We start from the raw sequence: 19,959 nt of genomic DNA, 5'->3' as shown, positions 1-19,959 counted from the left end.
GCGAATGTGCTGAATAGAACAGAAAAAATTGAGACATGGCTCATTGTAAAGAACTCTCCATGGGTAATAAAATTTGTTAATGATGACGTCATCGGTCAGGTGGTTCGGCCGCCATCTTGGAAAAACCGAAAAATTTTGCACCTCCATATCTCCGAAAGTGCTGAACAGAAAAAATATAGACATGGATCATTGTAAAGAACTCTCCATGGGGAATAAAATATGTTAATGATGATGCCATCGGTCACGTGGTTCGGCCGCCATCTTGGAAAAACGGCAAAAACTTTGCACCACTATATCTCCAAAAGTGCAGAATGGAAAAAATTGAGACATGGCTCATTGTCAAGAACTCTCCATGCGGAATAAAATATGTTAATGATGACGTCATCGGTCAGGTGGTTCGGCCGCCATCTTGGAAAAACCGAAAAATTTTGCACCTCCATATCTCCGAAAGTGCTGAACAGAAAAAATAGAGACATGGATCATTGTAAAGAACTCTCCATGGGGAATAAAATGTTACTGATGACGTCATCAGTCACGTGGTTCGGCCGCCATCTTGGAAAAACCGAAAAACTTTGCACCTCCATATCTCCGAAAGTGCTGAACAGAAAAAATTGAGACATGGCTCATTGTAAAGAACTCTCCATGGGGAATAAAATATGTTAATGATGATATCATCGGTCACGTGGTTCGGCCGCCATGTTGGAAAAACCGAAAAACTTAGCACCTCTATGTGTCCAAAAGTGCTGAATAGAAAAAATTGAGACATGGCTCATTGTAAAGAATCCTCCATGGGGAATAAAATATGTTAATGATGACGTCATCGGTCACGTGGTTCAGCCGCCATCTTGGAAAAACCAAAAAACCTTGCACCTCGATATCTCCAAAAGTGCTGAATAGAAAAAATTGAGACATGGCTCATTGCAAAGAACTCTCCATGGAGAATACAATATGTTAATGATGACGTCATCGGTCACGTGATTCGGCCGCCATCTTGGAAAATCCGAAAAACTATGCACCTCCATATCTCCGAAAGTGCTGAATAGAAAAAATTGAGACATGGCCCATTGTAAAGAACTCTCCATGGGGAATAAAATATGTTAATGATGATGTCATCGGTCACGTGGTTCGGCCGCCATCTTGGAAAAACCTAAAAACTTTGCACCTCCATATCTCTGAAAGTACTGAATAGAAAAAATTGAGACATGGCTCATTGTAAAGAACTCTTGATGTGGAATAAAATATGTTAATGATGACGTCATCAGTTACGTAGTTCGGCCGCCATCTTGGAAAAACCGAAAAACCTACCACCTCCATATCTCCCAAAGTGCTGAATAGAAAAAATTGAGACGTGACTCATTGTAAAGAACTCTCCATGGGGAATAAAATATGTTAATGATGGCGTCATAGGTCACGTGGTTCGGCCGCCATCTTGGAAAAACCGAAAAACGTTGCACCTCCATATCTCCAAAAATGCTCAATATAAAAAATTGAGACATGGCTCATTGTAAAGAACTCTCCATGGGGAATAAAATATGTTCATGATGACATCATCGGTCACGTGGTTCGGCCGCCATATTTGTCCTAAATGGCCGATAAAAAAGTAAATTCCGGCAAGTCCTCGGTCTCTGACCGATTTTTCATCTGTTTGTCTGTTTGTCTGTTTGTCTGTCTGTTTGCAGCACTGCGTCTACACCGTTGCACGTAGAATCGCCAAACTTTGCACACATATTGGTCTTGCCCTGGAATAGACTGTGCCCAATTGATGACGTCATCGGTGACGTGGTTCGGCCGCCATCTTGGAAAAACCGAAAAACTTTGCACCTCTATATCTCCGAAAGTACTGAACAGAAAAAATTGAGACATGGCTCATTGTAAAGAACTCTCCATGGGGAATAAAATATGTTAATGATGACGTCATCAGTCACGTGGTCGGCCGCCATCTTGGAAAAACAGCAAAACTTTGCACCACTATATCTCCAAAAGTGCTGAACAGAAAAAATTGAGACATGGCTCATTGTAAAGAACTCTCCATGGGGAATAAAATATGTTAATGATGACGTCATATGTCACGTGGTCGGCCGCCATTTTGGAAAAACGGCAAAACTTTGCACCACTATATCTCCAAAAGTGCTGAACAGAAAAAATTGAGACATGGCTCATTGTAAAGAACTCTCCATGGGGAATAAAATATGTTAATGATGATGTCATATATCACGTGGTCGGCCGCCATCTTGGAAAAACGGCAAAACTTTGCACCACTATATCTCCAAAAGTGCTGAACAGAAAAAATTGACATGGCTCATTGTAAAGAACTCTCCATGGGGAATAAAATTTGTTAATGATGACGTCATATGTCACGTGGTTCGGCCGCCATCTTGGAAAAACCGAAAAACTTAGCACCTCTATGTGTCCAAAAGTGCTGAATAGAAAAAATTGAGACATGCCTCATTGTAAAGAACTCTCCATGGGGAATAAAATATGTTAATGATGACGTCATCGGTCACGTGGTTCGGCCGCCATATTTGTCCTAAATGGCGGATAAAAAAGTACATTCCGGCAAGTCCTCGGTCTCTGACCGATTTTTCATCTGTTTGTCTGTCTGTTTGTCTGTTTGCAGCACTGCGTCTACACCGTTGCACGGAGAATCGCCAAACTTTGCACACATAATGGTCTTGCCCTCTAATATACTGTGCCCCAATGATGACGTCATCGGTGACGTGGTTCGGCCGCCATCTTGGAAAAACCGAATAAATTTGCACCTCTATATCTCCGAAAGTACTGAACAGAAAAAATTGAGACATGGCTCATTGTAAAGAACTCTCCATGGGGAATAAAATATGTAAATGATGACGTCATCAGTCACGTGGTTCGGTCGCCATCTTGGAAAAACGGCAAATCGTTGCGCCACTATATCTCCAAAAGTGCTGAACAGAAAAAATTGAGACATGGCTCATTGGAAAGAACTCTCCATGGGGAATAAAATATGTTAATGATGACGTCATATGTCACGTGGTCGGCCGCCATCTTGGAAAAACGGCAAAAATTTGCACCACTATATCTCCAAAAGTGCTGAACAGAAATAATTGAGACATGGCTCATTGTAAAGAACTCTCCATGGGGAATAAAATATGTTAATGATGACGTCATCAGTCACGTGGTCGGCCGCCATCTTGGAAAAACGGCAAAACTTTGCACCACAAAATCTCCAAAAGTGCTGAACAGAAAAAATTTGAGACATGGCTCATTGTAAAGAACTCTCCATGGGGAATAAAATATGTTAATGATGACGCCATCGGTCACGTGGTTCGGCCGCCATCTTGGAAAAATGGGAAAACTTTGCACCACTATATCTCCAAAAGTGCAGAATGGAAAAAATTGAGACATGGCTCATTGTAAAGAACTCTCAATGGGGAATAAAATATGTTAATGATGACGTCATATGTCACGTGGTTCGGCCGCCATCTTGGAAAAACCGAAAAACTTTGCACCTCTATATCTCCGAAAGTACTGAACAGAAAAAATGGAGACATGGCTCATTGTAAAGAACTCTCCATGGGGAATAAAATATGTTAATGATGACGTCATATGTCACGTGGTCGGCCGCCATCTTGGAAAAACGGCAAAAATTTGCACCACTATATCTCCAAAAGTGCTGAACAGAAAAAATTGAGACATGGCTCATTGTAAAGAACTCTCCATGGGGAATAAAATATGTTAACGATGACGTCATATGTCACGTGGTCGGCCGCCATCTTGGAAAAACGGCAAAAATTTGCACCACTATATCTCCAAAAGTGCTGAACAGAAAAAATTGAGACATGGCTCATTGTAAAGAACTCTCCATGGGGAATAAAATATGTTAATGATGACGTCATCAGTCACGTGGTCGGCCGCCATCTTGGAAAAACGGCAAAACTTTGCACCACGATATCTCCAAAAGTGCTGAACAGAAAAAATTGAGACATGGCTCATTGTAAAGAACGCTCCATGGGGAATAAAATATGTTAATGATGACGTCATCAGTCGCGTGGTCGGCCGCCATCTTGGAAAAACCGAAAAACCTAGCACCTCCATATCTCCGAAAGTGCTGAATAGAAAAAATTGAGACATGGCTCATTGTCAAGAACTCTCCATGTGGAATAAAATATGTTAATGATGACGTCATCGGTCACGTGGTGCGGCCGCCATCTTGGAAAAACGGGAAAAAAAATCACCTCCATATCTCCGAAAGTGCTGAATAGAAAAAATTGACACATGGCTCATTGGAAAGAACTCTCCAGGGGGAATAAAATATGTTAATGATGACGTCATCGGTCACGTGGTTCGGCCGCCATCTTGGAAAATCCGAAAAACGTTGCACCTCTATCTCCAAAAGTGCTGAACAGAAAAAATTGAGACATGGCTCATTGGAAAGAACTCTCCAGGGGGAATAAAATATGTTAATGATGATGTCATCGGTCAGGTGGTTCAGCCGCCATATTTGTCCTAAATGGCCGATAAAAAAGTAAATTCCGGCAAGTCCTCGGTCTCTGACCGATTTTTCATTCTGTCTGTTTGTCTGTTTGTCTGTCTGTCTGTCTGTTTGCAGCACTGCGTCTACACCGTTGCACGGAGAATCGCCAAACTTTGCACACATATTGGTCTTGCCCTGGAATAGACTGTGCCCAATTGATGACGTCATCGGTGACGTGGTTCGGCCGCCATCTTGGAAAAACCGAAAAACTTTGCACCTCTATATCTCCGAAAGTACTGAACAGAAAAAATTGAGACATGGCGCATTGTAAAGAACTCTCCATGGGGAACAAAATATGTAAATGATGACGTCATATGTCACGTGGTCGGCCGCCATCTTGGAAAAACGGCAAAACTTTGCACCACTATATCTCCAAAAGTGCTGAACAGAAAAAATTGAGACATGGCTCATTGTAAAGAACTCTCCATGGGGAATAAAATATGTTAATGATGACGTCATCAGTCACGTGGTCGGCCGCCATCTTGGAAAAACGGCAAAACTTTGCACCACGAAATCTCCAAAAGTGCTGAACAGAAAAAATTGAGACATGGCTCATTGTAAAGAACTCTCCATGGGGAATAAAATATGTTAATGATGATGTCATATGTCACGTGGTCGGCCGCCATCTTGGAAAAACGGCAAAACGTTGCACCACTATATCTCCGAAAGTGCTGCATAGAAAAAATTGAGACATGGCTCATTGTAAAGAACTCTCCATGGGGAATAAAATTTGTTAATGATGACGTCATCAGTCACGTGGTCGGCCGCCATCTTGGAAAAACGGCAAAACTGTGCACCACTATATCTCCAAATGTGCTGAACAGAAAAAATTGAGACATGGCTCATTGTAAAGAACTCTCCATGGGGAATAAAATATGTTAATGATGACATCATAGGTCACGTGGTTCGGCTGCCATCTTGGAAAAACCGAAAAACGTAGCACCTCCATATCTCCAAAAGTGCTGAATAGAAAAAGTTGAGACATGGCTCTTTGTAAAGAACTCTCCATGAGGAATAATATATGTTAATGATGACGTCATCTATCACGTGGTTCGGCCGCCATATTTGTCTTAAATGGCCGATAAAAAAGTACATTCCGGCAAGTCCTCGGTCTCTGACCGATTTTTCATCTGTCTGTCTGTCTGTTTGCAGCACTACGTCTACACCGTTGCACGTAGAATCGCCAAACTTTGCAAACATATTGGCCTTGCCCAGGAATAGACTGTGCCCAATTGATGACGTCATCGGTCACGTGGTTCGGCCGCCATCTTGGAAAAACCGAAAAACTTTGCACCTCTATATCTCCGAAAGTACTGAACAGAAAAAATTGAGACATGGCTCATTGAAAAGAACTCTCCATGGGGAATAAAATATGTTTATGATGACGTCATCGTTCACGTGTTTCGGCCGCCATATTTGTCCAAAATGGCCGATAAAAAGTACATCCCGGCAAGTCCTCGGTCTCTGACCGATTTTTCATCTGTTTGTCTGTTTGTCTGTCTGTTTGTCTGTTTGCAGCACTGCGTCTACACCGTTGCACGGAGAATCGCCAAACTTTGCACACATATTGGTCTTGCCCTGGAATAGACTGTGCCCAATTGATGACGTCATCGGTGACGTGGTTCGGCCGCCATCTTGGAAAAACCGAAAAACTTTGCACTTCTATATCTCCGAAAGTACTGAACAGAAAAAATTGAGACATGGCTCATTGTAAAGAACTCTCCATGGGGAATAAAATATGTAAATGATGACGTCATCAGTCACGTGGTCGGCCGCCATCTTGGAAAAACGGCAAAACTTTGCACCACGAAATCTCCAAAAGTGCTGAACAGAAAAAATTGAGACATGGCTCATTGTAAAGAACTCTCCATGCGGAATAAAATATGTTAATGATGATGTCATATGTCACGTGGTCGGCCGCCATCTTGGAAAAACGGCAAAACTTTGCACCGCTATATCTCCAAAAGTGCTGAACAGAAAAAATTGAGACATGGCTCATTGTAAAGAACTCTCCATGGGTAATAAAATTTGTTAATGATGATGTCATATGTCACGTGGTTCGGCCGCCATCTTGGAAAAACCGAAAAATTTTGCACCTCCATATCTCTGAATGTGCTGAATAGAAAAAATTGGGACATGGCTCATTGTAAAGAACTCTCCATGCGGAATAAAATATGTTAATGATGATGTCATATGTCACGTGGTCGGCCGCCATCTTGGAAAAACGGCAAAACTTTGCACCGCTATATCTCCATTCAGCGAATGTGCTGAATAGAACAGAAAAAATTGAGACATGGCTCATTGTAAAGAACTCTCCATGGGTAATAAAATTTGTTAATGATGACGTCATCGGTCAGGTGGTTCGGCCGCCATCTTGGAAAAACCGAAAAATTTTGCACCTCCATATCTCCGAAAGTGCTGAACAGAAAAAATATAGACATGGATCATTGTAAAGAACTCTCCATGGGGAATAAAATATGTTAATGATGATGCCATCGGTCACGTGGTTCGGCCGCCATCTTGGAAAAACGGCAAAAACTTTGCACCACTATATCTCCAAAAGTGCAGAATGGAAAAAATTGAGACATGGCTCATTGTCAAGAACTCTCCATGCGGAATAAAATATGTTAATGATGACGTCATCGGTCAGGTGGTTCGGCCGCCATCTTGGAAAAACCGAAAAATTTTGCACCTCCATATCTCCGAAAGTGCTGAACAGAAAAAATAGAGACATGGATCATTGTAAAGAACTCTCCATGGGGAATAAAATGTGTTACTGATGACGTCATCAGTCACGTGGTTCGGCCGCCATCTTGGAAAAACCGAAAAACTTTGCACCTCCATATCTCCGAAAGTGCTGAACAGAAAAAATTGAGACATGGCTCATTGTAAAGAACTCTCCATGGGGAATAAAATATGTTAATGATGATATCATCGGTCACGTGGTTCGGCCGCCATGTTGGAAAAACCGAAAAACTTAGCACCTCTATGTGTCCAAAAGTGCTGAATAGAAAAAATTGAGACATGGCTCATTGTAAAGAATCCTCCATGGGGAATAAAATATGTTAATGATGACGTCATCGGTCACGTGGTTCAGCCGCCATCTTGGAAAAACCAAAAAACCTTGCACCTCGATATCTCCAAAAGTGCTGAATAGAAAAAATTGAGACATGGCTCATTGCAAAGAACTCTCCATGGAGAATACAATATGTTAATGATGACGTCATCGGTCACGTGATTCGGCCGCCATCTTGGAAAATCCGAAAAACTATGCACCTCCATATCTCCGAAAGTGCTGAATAGAAAAAATTGAGACATGGCCCATTGTAAAGAACTCTCCATGGGGAATAAAATATGTTAATGATGATGTCATCGGTCACGTGGTTCGGCCGCCATCTTGGAAAAACCTAAAAACTTTGCACCTCCATATCTCTGAAAGTACTGAATAGAAAAAATTGAGACATGGCTCATTGTAAAGAACTCTTGATGTGGAATAAAATATGTTAATGATGACGTCATCAGTTACGTAGTTCGGCCGCCATCTTGGAAAAACCGAAAAACCTACCACCTCCATATCTCCCAAAGTGCTGAATAGAAAAAATTGAGACGTGACTCATTGTAAAGAACTCTCCATGGGGAATAAAATATGTTAATGATGGCGTCATAGGTCACGTGGTTCGGCCGCCATCTTGGAAAAACCGAAAAACGTTGCACCTCCATATCTCCAAAAATGCTCAATATAAAAAATTGAGACATGGCTCATTGTAAAGAACTCTCCATGGGGAATAAAATATGTTCATGATGACATCATCGGTCACGTGGTTCGGCCGCCATATTTGTCCTAAATGGCCGATAAAAAAGTAAATTCCGGCAAGTCCTCGGTCTCTGACCGATTTTTCATCTGTTTGTCTGTTTGTCTGTTTGTCTGTCTGTTTGCAGCACTGCGTCTACACCGTTGCACGTAGAATCGCCAAACTTTGCACACATATTGGTCTTGCCCTGGAATAGACTGTGCCCAATTGATGACGTCATCGGTGACGTGGTTCGGCCGCCATCTTGGAAAAACCGAAAAACTTTGCACCTCTATATCTCCGAAAGTACTGAACAGAAAAAATTGAGACATGGCTCATTGTAAAGAACTCTCCATGGGGAATAAAATATGTTAATGATGACGTCATCAGTCACGTGGTCGGCCGCCATCTTGGAAAAACAGCAAAACTTTGCACCACTATATCTCCAAAAGTGCTGAACAGAAAAAATTGAGACATGGCTCATTGTAAAGAACTCTCCATGGGGAATAAAATATGTTAATGATGACGTCATATGTCACGTGGTCGGCCGCCATTTTGGAAAAACGGCAAAACTTTGCACCACTATATCTCCAAAAGTGCTGAACAGAAAAAATTGAGACATGGCTCATTGTAAAGAACTCTCCATGGGGAATAAAATATGTTAATGATGATGTCATATATCACGTGGTCGGCCGCCATCTTGGAAAAACGGCAAAACTTTGCACCACTATATCTCCAAAAGTGCTGAACAGAAAAAATTGACATGGCTCATTGTAAAGAACTCTCCATGGGGAATAAAATTTGTTAATGATGACGTCATATGTCACGTGGTTCGGCCGCCATCTTGGAAAAACCGAAAAACTTAGCACCTCTATGTGTCCAAAAGTGCTGAATAGAAAAAATTGAGACATGCCTCATTGTAAAGAACTCTCCATGGGGAATAAAATATGTTAATGATGACGTCATCGGTCACGTGGTTCGGCCGCCATATTTGTCCTAAATGGCGGATAAAAAAGTACATTCCGGCAAGTCCTCGGTCTCTGACCGATTTTTCATCTGTTTGTCTGTCTGTTTGTCTGTTTGCAGCACTGCGTCTACACCGTTGCACGGAGAATCGCCAAACTTTGCACACATAATGGTCTTGCCCTCTAATATACTGTGCCCCAATGATGACGTCATCGGTGACGTGGTTCGGCCGCCATCTTGGAAAAACCGAATAAATTTGCACCTCTATATCTCCGAAAGTACTGAACAGAAAAAATTGAGACATGGCTCATTGTAAAGAACTCTCCATGGGGAATAAAATATGTAAATGATGACGTCATCAGTCACGTGGTTCGGTCGCCATCTTGGAAAAACGGCAAATCGTTGCGCCACTATATCTCCAAAAGTGCTGAACAGAAAAAATTGAGACATGGCTCATTGGAAAGAACTCTCCATGGGGAATAAAATATGTTAATGATGACGTCATATGTCACGTGGTCGGCCGCCATCTTGGAAAAACGGCAAAAATTTGCACCACTATATCTCCAAAAGTGCTGAACAGAAATAATTGAGACATGGCTCATTGTAAAGAACTCTCCATGGGGAATAAAATATGTTAATGATGACGTCATCAGTCACGTGGTCGGCCGCCATCTTGGAAAAACGGCAAAACTTTGCACCACAAAATCTCCAAAAGTGCTGAACAGAAAAAATTTGAGACATGGCTCATTGTAAAGAACTCTCCATGGGGAATAAAATATGTTAATGATGACGCCATCGGTCACGTGGTTCGGCCGCCATCTTGGAAAAATGGGAAAACTTTGCACCACTATATCTCCAAAAGTGCAGAATGGAAAAAATTGAGACATGGCTCATTGTAAAGAACTCTCAATGGGGAATAAAATATGTTAATGATGACGTCATATGTCACGTGGTTCGGCCGCCATCTTGGAAAAACCGAAAAATTGTGCACCTCCATATCTCTGAAAGTGCTGAATAGAAAAAATTGAGACATGGCTCTTTGTGAAGAACTCTCCATGGGGAATAATATATGTTAATGATGACGTCATCTATCACGTGGTTCGGACGCCATATTTGTCTTAAATGGCCGATAAAAGAGTACATTCCGGCAAGTCCTCGGTCTCTGACCGATTTTTCATCTGTCTGTCTGTTTGTCTGTTTGCAGCACTACGTCTACACCGTTGCACGTAGAATCGCCAAACTTGGCACACATATTGGTCTTGCCCTCTAATATACTGTGCCCAAATGATGACGTCATCGGTCACGTGGTTCGGCCGCCATCTTGGAAAAACCGAAAAAATTTGCACCTCGATATCTCAAAGTGCTGAACTGAAAAAATTGAGACATGGCTCATTGTGAAGAACTCTCCATGGGGAATAAAACATGTTAATGATGACGTCATCAGTCACGTGGTTCGGCCGCCATCTTGGAAAAACCGAAAAAATTTGCACCTCCATATCTCCAAAAGTACTGAACAGAAAAAATTGAGACATGGCTCATTGTAAAGAACTCTCCATGGGGAATGAAATATGTTAATGATGACGTCATAGGTCACGTGATTCGGCCGCCATCTTGGAAAAATGGCAAAAAAATTGCACCGCTATATCTCCAAAAGTACTGAACAGAAAAAATTGAGACATGGCTCATTGTAAAGAACTCTCCATGGGGAATAAAATATCTTAATGATGACGTCATCAGTCACGTGGTCGGCCGCCATCTTTGAAAAACGGCAAAACTTTGCACCACTATATCTCCAAAAGTGCTGAACAGAAAAAATTGAGACATGGCTCATTGTAAAGAACACTCCATGGAGAATAAAATAGGTTAATGATGACGTCATCGGTCACGTGGTTCGGCCGCCATCTTGGAAAAACCGAAAAACTTTGCACTTCTATATCTCCGAAAGTACTGAACAGAAAAAATTGAGACATGGCTCATTGTAAAGAACTCTCCATGGGGAATAAGATATGTTAATGATGACATCATCAGTCACGTGGTCGGCCGCCATCTTGGAAAAACGGCAAAACTTTGCACCACGAAATCTCCAAAAGTGCTGAACAGAAAAAATTGAGACATGGCTCATTGTAAAGAACTCGCCATGCGGAATAAAATATGTTAATGATGATGTCATATGTCACGTGGTCGGCCGCCATCTTGGAAAAACGGCAAAACCGCTATATCTCCAAAAGTGCTGAACAGAAAAAATTGAGACATGGCTCATTGTAAAGAACTCTCCATGGGTAATAAAATATGTTAATGATGACGTCATCAGTCACGTGGTTCGGCCGCCATCTTGGAAAATGGCAAAATTTTGCACCACTATATCTCCAAAAGTGCTGAACAGAAAAAATTGAGACATGGCTCATTGTAAAGAACTCTCCATGGGGAATAAAATGTTAGTGATGACGTCATTGGTCACGTGGTTCGGCCGCCATCTTGGAAAAAGTTTGCAACTCTATATCTCCGAAAGTGCTGAACAGAAAAAATTGAGACATGGCTCATTGTAAAGAACTCTCCATGGGGAATAAAATATGTTAATGATGACGTCATCAGTCACGTGGTTCGGCCGCCATCTTGGAAAAACCTAAAAACTTTGCACCTCCATATCTCTGAAAGTACTGAATAGAAAAAATTGAGACATGGCTCATTGTAAAGAACTCTTGATGGGGAATAAAATATGTTAATGATGGCGTCATAGGTCACGTGGTTCGGCCGCCATCTTGGAAAAACCGAAAAACGTTGCACCTCCATATCTCCAAAAATGCTCAATATAAAAAATTGAGACATGGCTCATTGTAAAGAACTCTCCATGGGGAATAAAATATTTTCATGATGACATCATCGGTCACGTGGTTCGGCCGCCATATTTGTCCTAAATGGCCGATAAAAAAGTAAATTCCGGCAAGTCCTCGGTCTCTGACCGATTTTTCATTTGTCTGTTTGTTACTTGCCGGAAAAGATTCCGGCAAGTATGTTGATCTGTTCGTTTGTCTGTTTGTCTGTCTGTCTGTTTGTCTGTTTGCAGCACTACGTCTACACCGTTGCACGTAGAATCACCAAACTTTGCACACGTATTTGTCTTGCCCTCTAATATACTGTGCCCAAATGATGACGTCATCGGTCACGTGGTTCGGCCGCCATCTTGGAAAAACCGAAAAAATTTGCACCTCGATATCTCAGTGCTGAACAGAAAAAATTGAGACATGGCTCATTGTAAAGAACTCTCCATGGGGAATAAAATATGTTAATGATGACGTCATCGGTCACGTGGTTCGGCCGCCATCTTGGAAAAAACGAAAATTTTTGCACCTCCATATCTCCGAAAGTCCTGAACAGAAAAAATTGAGACATGGCTCATTGTAAAGAACTCCATGGTGAATAAAATATGTTAATGATGACGTCATCAGTCACGTGGTTCGGCCGCCATCTTGGAAAAACCGAAAAACTTTGCACATCCATATCTCTGAATGTACTGAATAGAAAAAATTGAGACATGGCTCATTCCAAAGAACTCTCCATGGAGAATACAATATGTTAATGATGACGTCATCGGTCACGTGATTCGGCCGCCATCTTGGAAAATCCGAAAAACTTTGCACCTCCATATCTCCGAAAGTGCTGAATAGAAAAAATTGAGACATGGCTCATTGTAAAGAACTCTCCATGGGGAATAAAATATGTTAATGATGACCTCATCAGTCACGTGGTTCAGCCGCCATCTTGGAAAAACGGCAAAACTTTGCACCACTATATCTCCAAAAGTGCTGAACAGAAAAAATTGAGACATGGCTCATTGTAAAGAACTCTCCATGGGGAATAAAATATGTCATCGGCCATGTGGTTCGGCCGCCATATTTGTCCTAAATGGCCGATAAAAAAATAAATTCCGGCAAGTCCTCGGTCTCTGACCGATTTTTCATTTGTCTGTTTGTTACTTGCCGGAAAATTTTTTCCGGCAAGTATGTTGATCTGTTCGTTTGTCTATTTGTTACTTGCCGGAAAAATTTTCCGGCAAGTATGTTGATCTGTTCGTTTGTTACTTGCCGGAAAAATTTTTCCGGCAAGTATGTTGATCTGTTCGTTTGTTTGTCTGTTTGTCTGTCTGTCTGTTTGTCTGTTTGTCTGTCTGTTTGCAGCACTGCGTCTACACCGTTGCACGGAGAATCGCCAAACTTTGCACACATATTGGTCTTGCCCTGGAATAGACTGTGCCCAATTGATGACGTCATCGGTGACGTGGTTCGGCCGCCATCTTGGAAAAACCGAAAAACTTTGCACCTCTATATCTCCGAAAGTACTGAACAGAAAAAATGGAGACATGGCTCATTGTAAAGAACTCTCCATGGGGAATAAAATATGTTAATGATGACGTCATATGTCACGTGGTCGGCCGCCATCTTGGAAAAACGGCAAAAATTTGCACCACTATATCTCCAAAAGTGCTGAACAGAAAAAATTGAGACATGGCTCATTGTAAAGAACTCTCCATGGGGAATAAAATATGTTAACGATGACGTCATATGTCACGTGGTCGGCCGCCATCTTGGAAAAACGGCAAAAATTTGCACCACTATATCTCCAAAAGTGCTGAACAGAAAAAATTGAGACATGGCTCATTGTAAAGAACTCTCCATGGGGAATAAAATATGTTAATGATGACGTCATCAGTCACGTGGTCGGCCGCCATCTTGGAAAAACGGCAAAACTTTGCACCACGATATCTCCAAAAGTGCTGAACAGAAAAAATTGAGACATGGCTCATTGTAAAGAACGCTCCATGGGGAATAAAATATGTTAATGATGACGTCATCAGTCGCGTGGTCGGCCGCCATCTTGGAAAAACCGAAAAACCTAGCACCTCCATATCTCCGAAAGTGCTGAATAGAAAAAATTGAGACATGGCTCATTGTCAAGAACTCTCCATGTGGAATAAAATATGTTAATGATGACGTCATCGGTCACGTGGTGCGGCCGCCATCTTGGAAAAACGGGAAAAAAAATCACCTCCATATCTCCGAAAGTGCTGAATAGAAAAAATTGACACATGGCTCATTGGAAAGAACTCTCCAGGGGGAATAAAATATGTTAATGATGACGTCATCGGTCACGTGGTTCGGCCGCCATCTTGGAAAATCCGAAAAACGTTGCACCTCTATCTCCAAAAGTGCTGAACAGAAAAAATTGAGACATGGCTCATTGGAAAGAACTCTCCAGGGGGAATAAAATATGTTAATGATGATGTCATCGGTCAGGTGGTTCAGCCGCCATATTTGTCCTAAATGGCCGATAAAAAAGTAAATTCCGGCAAGTCCTCGGTCTCTGACCGATTTTTCATTTGTCTGTCTGTCTGTCTGTCTGTCTGTTTGTCTGTCTGTTTGCAGCACTGCGTCTACACCGTTGCACGTAGAATCGCCAAACTTTGCACACATATTGGTCTTGCCCTGGAATAGACTGTGCCCAATTGATGACGTCATCGGTGACTTGGTTCGGCCGCCATCTTGGAAAAACCGAAAAACTTTGCACCTCTATATCTCCGAAAGTACTGAACAGAAAAAATTGAGACATGGCTCATTGTAAAGAACTCTCCATGGGGAATAAAATATGTAAATGATGACGTCATCAGTCACGTGGTTCGGTCGCCATCTTGGAAAAACGGCAAAACGTTGCGCCACTATATCTCCAAACGTGCTGAACAGAAAAAATTGAGACATGGCTCATTGTAAAGAACTCTCCATGGGGAATAAAATATGTTAATGATGACGTCATATGTCACGTGGTCGGCCGCCATCTTGGAAAAACGGCAAAACTTTGCACCACTATATCTCCAAAAGTGCTGAACAGAAAAAATTGAGACATGGCTCATTGTAAAGAACTCTCCATGGGGAATAAAATATGTTAATGATGACGTCATCAGTCACGTGGTCGGCCGCCATCTTGGAAAAACGGCAAAACTTTGCACCACGAAATCTCCAAAAGTCCTGAACAGAAAAAATTGAGACATGGCTCATTGTAAAGAACTCTCCATGGGGAATAAAATATGTTAACGATGATGTCATATGTCACGTGGTCGGCCGCCATCTTGGAAAAACGGCAAAACTTTGCACCACTATATCTCCAAAAGTGCTGAACAGAAAAAATTGAGACATGGCTCATTGTAAAGAACTCTCCATGGGGAATAAAATATGTTAATGATGATGTCATAGGTTCCTCCATTATGACGTCATAATTCGCCAAGTACAAAACTTCATCCGATCAAGATGAAATTTCTTGAGCATCATCAAGGAATAAATTAGTTTAGAAAACAAGTAATGATGACTTCATCGGTCACGTGGTTTGGCCGCCATATTTGTCCTAAATGGCCGATAAAAAAGTACATTCCGGCAAGTCCTCGGTCTCTGACCGATTTTTCATCTGTCTGTTTGTCTGTTTGTCTGTTTGTCTGTCTGTCTGTCTGTCTGTTTGCAGCACTGCGTCTACACCGTTGCACGTAGAATCGCCAAACTTTGCACACATATTGGTCTTGCCCTGGAATAGACTGTGCCCAATTGATGACGTCATCGGTGACGTGGTTCGGCCGCCATCTTGGAAAAACCGAAAAACTTTGCACCTCTATATCTCCGAAAGTACTGAACAGAAAAAATTGAGACATGGCTCGTTGTAAAGAACTCTCCATGGGGAATAAAATACGTAAATGATGACGTCATCAGTCACGTGGTTCTGGCGCCATCTTGGAAAAACCGAAAAACGTTGCGCCACTATATCTCCAAAAGTGCTGAACAGAAAAAATTGAGACTTGGCTCATTGTAAAGAACTCTCCATGGGGAATAAAATATGTTAATGATGACGTCATATGTCACGTGGTCGGCCGCCATCTTGGAAAAACGGCAAAAAATTTCACCACTATAACTCCAAAAGTGCTGAACAGAAAAAATTGAGACATGGCTCATTGTAAAGAACTCTCCATGGGGAATAAAATATGTTAATGATGACGTCATCAGTCACGTGGTCGGCCGCCATCTTGGAAAAACCGAAAAACTCTGCACCTCCACATCTCCAAAAGTCCTGAACAGAAAAAATTGAGGTATGGCTCATTGTAAAGAACTCTCCATGGGGAATAAAATATGTTAATGATGACGTCATGTATCACATAGTTCGGCCGCCATATTTGTTCTAAATGGCCGATAAAAAAGTACATTCCGGCAAGTCCTCGGTCTCTGACCGATTTTTCATCTGTCTGTCTGTCTGTCTGTTTGCAGCACTGCGTCTACACCGTTGCACAGAGAATCGCCAAACTTTGCACACATATTGGTCTTGCCCTGGAATAGACTGTGCCAAATTGATGACGTCATCGGTGACGTGGTTCGGCCACCATCTTGGAAAAACCGAAAAACTTTGCACCTCTATATCTCCGAAAGTACTGTACAGAAAAAATTGAGACATGGCTCATTGTAAAGAACTCTCCATGGGGAATAAAATATGTAAATGATGACGTCATCAGTCACGTGGTTCGGGCGCCATCTTGGAAAAACGGCAAAACGTTGCGCCACTATATCTCCAAAAGTGCTGAACAGAAAAAATTGAGACATGGCTCATTGTAAAGAACTCTCCATGGGGAATAAAATATGTTAATGATGACGTCATATGTCACGTGGTCGGCCGCCATCTTGGAAAAACGGCAAAAATTTGCACCACTATATCTCCAAAAGTGCTGAACAGAAAAAATTGAGACATGGCTCATTGTAAAGAACTCTCCATGGGGAATAAAATATGTTAATGATGACGTCATCAGTCACGTGGTCGGCCGCCATCTTGGAAAAACGGCAAAACTTTGCACCACAAAATCTCCAAAAGTGCTGAACAGAAAAAATTGAGACATGGCTCATTGTAAAGAACTCTCCATGGGGAATAAAATATGTTAATGATGACGCCATCGGTCACGTGGTTCGGCCGCCATCTTGGAAAAATGGGAAAACTTTGCACCACTATATCTCCAAAAGTGCAGAATGGAAAAAATTGAGACATGGCTCAATGTAAAGAACTCTCAATGGGGAATAAAATATGTTAATGATGACGTCATATGTCACGTGGTTCGGCCGCCATCTTGGAAAAACCGAAAAATTGTGCACCTCCATATCTCTGAAAGTGCTGAATAGAAAAAATTGAGACATGGCTCTTTGTGAAGAACTCTCCATGGGGAATAATATATGTTAATGATGACGTCATCTATCACGTGGTTCGGACGCCATATTTGTCTTAAATGGCCGATAAAAGAGTACATTCCGGCAAGTCCTCGGTCTCTGACCGATTTTTCATCTGTCTGTCTGTTTGTCTGTTTGCAGCACTACGTCTACACCGTTGCACGTAGAATCGCCAAACTTGGCACACATATTGGTCTTGCCCTCTAATATACTGTGCCCAAATGATGACGTCATCGGTCACGTGGTTCGGCCGCCATCTTGGAAAAACCGAAAAAATTTGCACCTCGATATCTCAAAGTGCTGAACTGAAAAAATTGAGACATGGCTCATTGTGAAGAACTCTCCATGGGGAATAAAACATGTTAATGATGACGTCATCAGTCACGTGGTTCGGCCGCCATCTTGGAAAAACCGAAAAAATTTGCACCTCCATATCTCCAAAAGTACTGAACAGAAAAAATTGAGACATGGCTCATTGTAAAGAACTCTCCATGGGGAATGAAATATGTTAATGATGACGTCATAGGTCACGTGATTCGGCCGCCATCTTGGAAAAACGGCAAAAAATTGCACCGCTATATCTCCAAAAGTACTGAACAGAAAAAATTGAGACATGGCTCATTGTAAAGAACTCTCCATGGGGAATAAAATATCTTAATGATGACGTCATCAGTCACGTGGTCGGCCGCCATCTTTGAAAAACGGCAAAACTTTGCACCACTATATCTCCAAAAGTGCTGAACAGAAAAAATTGAGACATGGCTCATTGTAAAGAACACTCCATGGAGAATAAAATAGGTTAATGATGACGTCATCGGTCACGTGGTTCGGCCGCCATCTTGGAAAAACCGAAAAACTTTGCACTTCTATATCTCCGAAAGTACTGAACAGAAAAAATTGAGACATGGCTCATTGTAAAGAACTCTCCATGGGGAATAAGATATGTTAATGATGACATCATCAGTCACGTGGTCGGCCGCCATCTTGGAAAAACGGCAAAACTTTGCACCACGAAATCTCCAAAAGTGCTGAACAGAAAAAATTGAGACATGGCTCATTGTAAAGAACTCGCCATGCGGAATAAAATATGTTAATGATGATGTCATATGTCACGTGGTCGGCCGCCATCTTGGAAAAACGGCAAAACTTTGCACCGCTATATCTCCAAAAGTGCTGAACAGAAAAAATTGAGACATGGCTCATTGTAAAGAACTCTCCATGGGTAATAAAATATGTTAATGATGACGTCATCAGTCACGTGGTTCGGCCGCCATCTTGGAAAATGGCAAAATTTTGCACCACTATATCTCCAAAAGTGCTGAACAGAAAAAATTGAGACATGGCTCATTGTAAAGAACTCTCCATGGGGAATAAAATGTTAGTGATGACGTCATTGGTCACGTGGTTCGGCCGCCATCTTGGAAAAAGTTTGCAACTCTATATCTCCGAAAGTGCTGAACAGAAAAAATTGAGACATGGCTCATTGTAAAGAACTCTCCATGGGGAATAAAATATGTTAATGATGACGTCATCAGTCACGTGGTTCGGCCGCCATCTTGGAAAAACCTAAAAACTTTGCACCTCCATATCTCTGAAAGTACTGAATAGAAAAAATTGAGACATGGCTCATTGTAAAGAACTCTTGATGGGGAATAAAATATGTTAATGATGACGTCATCAGTTACGTAGTTCGGCCGCCATCTTGGAAAAATCGAAAAACCGCCCACCTCCATATCTCCCAAAGTGCTGAATAGAAAAAATTGAGACGATCATTGTAAAGAACTCTCCATGGGGAATAAAATATGTTAATGATGGCGTCATAGGTCACGTGGTTCGGCCGCCATCTTGGAAAAACCGAAAAACGTTGCACCTCCATATCTCCAAAAATGCTCAATATAAAAAATTGAGACATGGCTCATTGTAAAGAACTCTCCATGGGGAATAAAATATTTTCATGATGACATCATCGGTCACGTGGTTCGGCCGCCATATTTGTCCTAAATGGCCGATAAAAAAGTAAATTCCGGCAAGTCCTCGGTCTCTGACCGATTTTTCATTTGTCTGTTTGTTACTTGCCGGAAAAGATTCCGGCAAGTATGTTGATCTGTTCGTTTGTCTGTTTGTCTGTCTGTCTGTTTGTCTGTTTGCAGCACTACGTCTACACCGTTGCACGTAGAATCACCAAACTTTGCACACGTATTTGTCTTGCCCTCTAATATACTGTGCCCAAATGATGACGTCATCGGTCACGTGGTTCGGCCGCCATCTTGGAAAAACCGAAAAATTTTGCACCTCGATATCTCAAAGTGCTGAACAGAAAAAATTGAGACATGGCTCATTGTAAAGAACTCTCCATGGGGAATAAAATCTGTTAATGATGACGTCATCGGTCACGTGGTTCGGTCGCCATCTTGGAAAAAGCGAAAATTTTTGCACCTCCATATCTCCGAAA

This window comes from Myxine glutinosa, chromosome 1 (assembly GCF_964187855.1).
Source record: "Myxine glutinosa chromosome 1, kmMyxGlut1.1, whole genome shotgun sequence".
Taxonomy (NCBI): domain Eukaryota; kingdom Metazoa; phylum Chordata; class Myxini; order Myxiniformes; family Myxinidae; genus Myxine; species Myxine glutinosa.
The sequence above is the reverse complement of the archived record's forward strand: the minus strand, read 5'-3'. Positions refer to the sequence as shown.